We start from the raw sequence: 6,658 nt of genomic DNA, 5'->3' as shown, positions 1-6,658 counted from the left end.
TAGATAATTGTTGAAGCTGGGTCCTTGGAGGTCCAATAAACTATTCTCGGCATTTTTGTGCATGCTTGGAAGTTTCCATATTTAATAGTATATCTAAAGTATGATTCCAATGATAACAACAGCATTTAAGTACCAAGACCCTAGGCATGGGATTCTCACAACAACCTTGAAAGGTGGATCTTTCAGTCTCGTCTTGAAATGGTTGGTGGTGGGAAATGAGACTCAGTTCATAAGAAGTAAAACTAGATTCAAATTCAGGTCTGACTGCAAAGGCTGGGTTGTTCATGGTAGGACACAGAGCAAATAGAGTCTGAGGCAATAGATAGAGGCTGTAAGGAAAAAAGATTTACAGTCTTAATATTATTTGTGCATTTTAAAGACTGAAAATGTTTACATGTATTTCCCCATGGTTGAACTAAGTGTGGAGATCTCAGGGCCAATGAATGCAAACACATCCAGACAGCTCATAAAAACAACTTTGTTCATTGACATGTGTTGGCAATGACAGGAGTGGGCAGTGACTATTTATAAGAACTGTGTGGATTTCTCAGTGCTTATTTACTTTATTGTTTTGAAATTATGTTTAGACCTCTTACAACCTTCACTACATTGAACGTTTAAAGTTCTTTAGCTGTTTTTTACTTAAAGACTTAATAATTTTAAGACTGGGAAAATGCTGAATTATATTTAAGGACACTGAAAAAGCTACAGGAGAGATACTAATGAAATGTTGGAGGGGCAAAAGGGACTTCAAGGGACAAAAGACCACATGCAATGAAGAAAGAATCACAACCAAAATAAGAAGTGAAAAGACTAATATGATGAATCCATGGTCCTGGAATAGCCACTGAGTTACATCCGAGAGGACAAGCATAATGTGGAAGCTATGGAATACCATTGGGCACTTCCTGGCAAGACACCAGGGACAAGTCTTGACATAGTGTGTACAGAAACCGCTGCCATGCTGCAAAGGCTTCCCTCCACTCACTATTTGCTGCTTACCTACTTACTCTATGAAGCGACTTGCATACAGAGAACCTATAGAGAAGACATACAGACACACAATGCAAAGATAGCTCTTACATCAATGGTGCTAAAGTTAAATCACTGATACAATCCACCAGAAACAATCCACCCTTATTTCTCCAGCGCACATCTGGATTTGCTACTTGGTCTCAACACAAACTGGAATTCATTCATTCATTTAACAAAAATTTATTGGGGGCGCCTGGGTGGCTCAGTCGGTTAAGCATCTGACTCCTGCTCAGGTCATGACCTCGTGGTTCACGGGTTCAAGCTTCACATCGGGCTCTGCACTGACAGTTCAGAGCCTGGAGCCTGCTTCATGGATTCTGTGTCTCCCTGTCTCCGCCCCTCTCCCGCTCATTCTCTCTCTCTCTCTCAAAAGTAAATAAAACATTAAAATTTTTTTTAAAATTTATTGGGTGCTTACTCTGTGTGAGACACTGTTTCTGGCAATTAGTATTCTGTAGTGGAAGAAGGGGAAAAATCTCTGCTCTCGTGGGGCTTACTTTCTGGTGGGGGGGGGAAGACGGACAGACAAACTCTACAGTCTATTAGAGAAAATATATTAAATATATTAGAGAAAATATAGTGCTATAGATAAAAAGAAGTCCGTAAATAGGGAAAGAGAATGTCGTGGGGGAGGTTACAATATTTAATAATGCTATCAGAGAAGGCTTCCTTGAAAAAGTGACTCTGGGATAAAAAACCTGACTGAAGAGAGGAGGGGAGCTATGCAGAAATATGTGGGGGAAGGGCATTCCAGGTAGCAGGTGCAGAAGCCCAGAAGAGGAAACACATCAGATTGTTTCGGATACAGCAAGGGGACCAGTGCAACTAGAGCAGAGTGAGTGGGGGGCGTGTGGTAGGAGTCAAGGACAGAGAGATGGTGGGTGGAGGGATAGATTACGTAGGGCTGTGTAGGCCAGTCTAAATTCTTTGGTTTTTACTCTGAAATGGGAAGCCGCTGGGAAGTTTAGAGCAGAGATGTGACCTGATGTGAAATATGTTAATTATGCTACATTGAGACTAGATGGAGGGGGCCAAGGTGGAAACAGGGAGGCCAGTTAGGAAGCTATTAAAATGGTGACAGCAGAGGCATCTGGGTGGCTCAGTTGGTTAAGCAGTTTGACTTTGGTTCAGGCCATGATCTCACAGCTCATGAGTATGAGCCCTGCATTGACTCTCCTGTAGAGCCTGCTTCAGATCCTCTGTCTCCCTCTCTCTCTGCTCCTCCGCCTCTCTCTCAAAAACAAACAAACATAAAAAAATTTGTTTTAAATAATCACAGCAAAAAAAAAAATGATGATGGCCAGGCCCAGGGTGGGATGTCAGTGAAGGTGGTAAGAAGTGGTAAGATTCGGGATAGATCTGGAAAAGCTGACATACTAGATGTGTCACACGAGAGAGAGGAGTGAAGAATAATTGCAAAATTTTTTACTTGAACTGCTAGAGGGATGGAGTTGCCATGTACGGAGATGGGGAACACTTTAAAGTAGTTTGAGGAGGAGGGGCACCTGGGTGGCTCAGTTGGTTAAGCGGCTGTCTTTGGCCCAGGTCATGACCTCGTGGTTCCTGAGTCCGAGCCCTGCGTCAGGCTCTGTGCTGACAGCTCAGAGCCTGGAGCCTGTTTCAGATTCTGTGTCTCCCTCCCTCCCCTCCTCTCTCTCTCTCTGCCCCTACACCCCTCTCTCTCTCTCTCTCTCTCTCCCTCAAAAATAAACAAACATTAAAAAAATGGTTTTATGTAGTTGAGGAACATCAAAAGTTTGGGTGTGAGGGGCACCTGGCTGGCTCAGTTGGTACAGCACGGGACTCTTGATCTTGGAGTCATGAGTTCAAGCCCCATGTTGGGTGTAAAGATTACTTAAATCAAAATAAAATTTTTATTTTATGGGTGGCTCAGCTGGCTGAGCATCTGACATCGGCTCAGGTCACGATCTCACGGTTTGTGGGTTCGAGCCCAGCATCTGGCTCCATGCTGATAGCTCAGATACTAGAGCTTTGGATTGTGTCTGCCTCTCTCTCTGCCGCTCCTTCACTTGTGTTCTGCCTCTTTCTGTCAAAAATGAATCAACATTAAAAAAATAATAATAAATAAACCTTAAAAAGTTTGGGTGTGGACACAGGTTTGAGATGGCTCGCAGATATGCAGGTGGAAGGGTGGGCTAGGCAGAGATGCACATCTGGAGTTCAGAGAGGTCCATGCTGAGATAAGCAGTGGGGAGTCATCAGCATTTATCACAGGGGTTGAAGCTGAGAAACTGAACCATTGCCAAAAGAGTAAGTATAGAGAAAAAAGGGACGGGGTCTGAGGACTGAATCCTGAGCTCTCCAATGCACAGAGGTCAAAGACCTGAGGACGAACCAGCAAATAATGGTCTGCAAAATGATGCAAACAAATTAGGGTAAATTACTCATAGAGAACATGCAATGGCTTGAACTTGGATAGCATCTTCATACCACACATTCCTTTTATTCTACAGACACACATCCAAAACAGTTTCTTATTCATTTAGTATTTCCAATGCCCACCGAGAATTCATAGAGATAGGCTTTGACAGAATGTTTATACCTTCTGAATTCTGCATTAGACCAAAAAAACTGTATTTGCTCTTGAGTTTATTAATTTCATTAAGTTATCAGACAAGAATGAGATTATTGCCTTTACTATGAAATAGGTAGAAATAAAATGTTATTAATAAGATCGCTAGAACCACAGATGCAATGACATGGGGTTCAGCTGGTAACGATTTACAAGTTTCTTTTGAGGCTAGATAAAAGAATGTACACTCTTTGAAAGAAAATGGAGAGGGAGGTGTTAGAGTAAATAAAGGAGAATGGTGCCAAAAGTATATTAGTCTAATTAGAGGGAACACTGGAGAATATTCTTAATGGGAAATTACAGTAATTGTTGTTAGGAAGCAATTGTCCTGTTGGGGCGAAAAATTTTGTGGAAATCCAATCAGCATTGCAGGAAGGAAACTGGTTAAATTATGGTGCAAGATAACAATGTGGAGTACTATTTAGCTATTAAAAACTATAAGGTAGGGGCGCTAGGTGGCTCAGTCCATTGAGCATCCAACTCTTGGTTCCAGCTCAGATCATGATCCCAGGATCGTGGGATTAAGCCCCGTGTTGGGCTCTGCACTGAATGTGGAACCTGCTTGAGAGTCTGTCTCCCTCTCTTTCTCTCTTTCTCCCTCTGCCCCTCTCCCCCACGTGCACTGGCTCTCTTTCTCTCTCCCTCGCTCTCTAAAATAAAAAATATTACAATTTAGAAGAATATTCAGTAACTCAAAAAATGTTTATAAAAACCTGAAATATATATTGTTAAGATGGAAAATATTGTTATAATATATTGTTATAATAATATATTAAGATGGAAAAAAAGCAGCTTTTAGAACCATATGTAAAACACCTCAATTTAAAAAAAATCTACATGCATAGGGGCGTCTGGGTGGCTTGATCGGTTTGGCATCCAACTTGGGCTCAGGTCATGACCTCACGGTTTGTGGGTTTAAGCCCCACGTTGGGCTCTCTGCTGTCAGCACAGAGCCACTTTAGATCCTCTCTCTCCCTCTCTCTCTGCTCCTCCCCCACTCTCACTTTTTCTCTCTCTAATATAAAATAATAAAAACATTTTAAAAATCTACATGCATAGAAAAACAACTTTGTTTTATTACTACAACTAATAAAGACTTGTTTTAATACTTCAAGTGTATAACAGATGACTTTCATTTTCTTCTGGGTGCTTGTTAAAATTTTCCAAATTTTCTGCAATGAATAAGTATCTTTGTAAAAAACAAAACAAGAAACAAAAAACCTAGGAGATACTAAAAGGTCTCTGACCTCAGAGCCCAGAGAAATCAAAGCAACTTCATCTAGTGCTCTAGTCAGAAGGTAAGGGCTACTGTGTATAGCTCTATAGGAGACAGGAAGAGTCTTCCTTTGGTTGGGTTTAGTTATCATAAAACCAATATGGAGAAAAGAAGTTGAAAAAGTCTGGTTAGAAACTGACCTAAAAAATATTAATTTAATATTAACATATTGAGAAATTGGCAAAAAAGTTTAAAATCTTAAGAGCCCATACTCAAAAGGCTCCTGGGTGGCTCAGTCAATTGAGCATCCGACTTAGGCTCAGGCTCATGGTTCATGAGTTCAAGCCCTGCATCAGTCTCACTGCTGTCAGCCTGTTAGCGCAGAGCCCGCTTTGGATCCTATGTCCCACTCTTTCTGTGCCTCTACCTCTGTTCGTGCTCTCTCTCTCAAAAAATAAATAAAACATTTTTTTAAAAGTATGTGGCAAAACATTACATATTTTATGTACTCTACATTCCTAGTGGTAATGCATATTAGCATGACCCTTTTTAAAAAAATTTTTTTTTTAACGTTTATTTATTTTTGAGACAGAGAGAGACAGAGCATGAACAGGGGAGGGTCAGAGAGAGAGGGAGACACAGAATCCAAAGCAGGCTCCAGGCTCTGAGCTTTCAGCATGGAGCCCGACGTGGGGCTCAAACTCACAGACCACGAGATCATGACCTGAGCCGAAGTCGGACGCTCAACCGACTGAGCCACCCAGGCACCCCAACATGACCCTCTTTGAAAACAATTCAGCAATACAGATGAAGAACTATAAAATGTACAATGTTCAAAATGGTATAGCCATTGTGGAAATAGTTTGGCAGTTTCTTATAAAACTAAGCATACGCTACCATTCAACCAAACAATTGCACTCATGGGCATTTATCTCAGAGAAATGAACATTTTTATTTATTTACTTACTTATTTTTTGAGGGAGAAAGCATGAGCAGGGAAGGGGCAGAGAAAGAGGGGACAGAGGATCCGAAGTCAGCTCTGTGCTGACAGCAGTGAGCCTGATGTAGGATTTGAACCCATGAACCATGAGGTCGTGACCTGAGCTGAAGTCTGATGCTCAATTGGCTGAGCCACCCAGGTGCCCCTTAATGTGTGTGTGTGTTGTTGTTGTTGTTTTTGAAAATTTATGTTTATACAAAAACCTGTACATATGTGTTCACAGCAGCTTTATTTGTAATAGCCAAAAACCAGAAACAACCCAGATGTCCTTCAAAGAGCAAATAGTTAGCGGCACCTGGGTGACTCAGTCGTTTAAGTGTCTGACTTCAGCTCAGGTCATGATCTCACAGTTAGTGGGTTCGAGTCCCGTGTCAGGCTCTGTGCTGACAACTCAAGAGCCTGGAGCCTGCTTCAGATTCTGTCTCCCTCCCTTTCTGCCCCTCCCCCACTCATGTTCTGTCTCTCAAGAATAAAAAAAAAAATTAAAAAACTTTTTTAAAAAGAGCAAATGGTGGGCGCCTGGGTGGCGCAGTCGGTTGAGCGTCCGACTTCAGCCAGGTCACGATCTCGCGGTCCGTGAGTTCGAGCCCCGCGTCAGGCTCTGGGCTGATGGCTCAGAGCCTGGAGCCTGTTTCCGATTCTGTGTCTCCCTCTCTCTCTGCCCCTCCCCCGTTCATGCTCTGTCTCTCTCTGTCCCAAAAATAAATAAACGTTGAAAAAAAAATTAAAAAAAAAATAAAAAGAGCAAATGGTTAAACAAACCATATATACTCAGCAATAGAAAGGAACGAACTAGTGATACACGCAACAATTT

This window comes from Puma concolor, chromosome B1 (genome assembly GCF_028749965.1).
Source record: "Puma concolor isolate L17-30 chromosome B1, mPumCon1.1.hap2, whole genome shotgun sequence".
NCBI lineage: Eukaryota > Metazoa > Chordata > Mammalia > Carnivora > Felidae > Puma > Puma concolor.
This window is presented reverse-complemented; position numbering follows the sequence as displayed.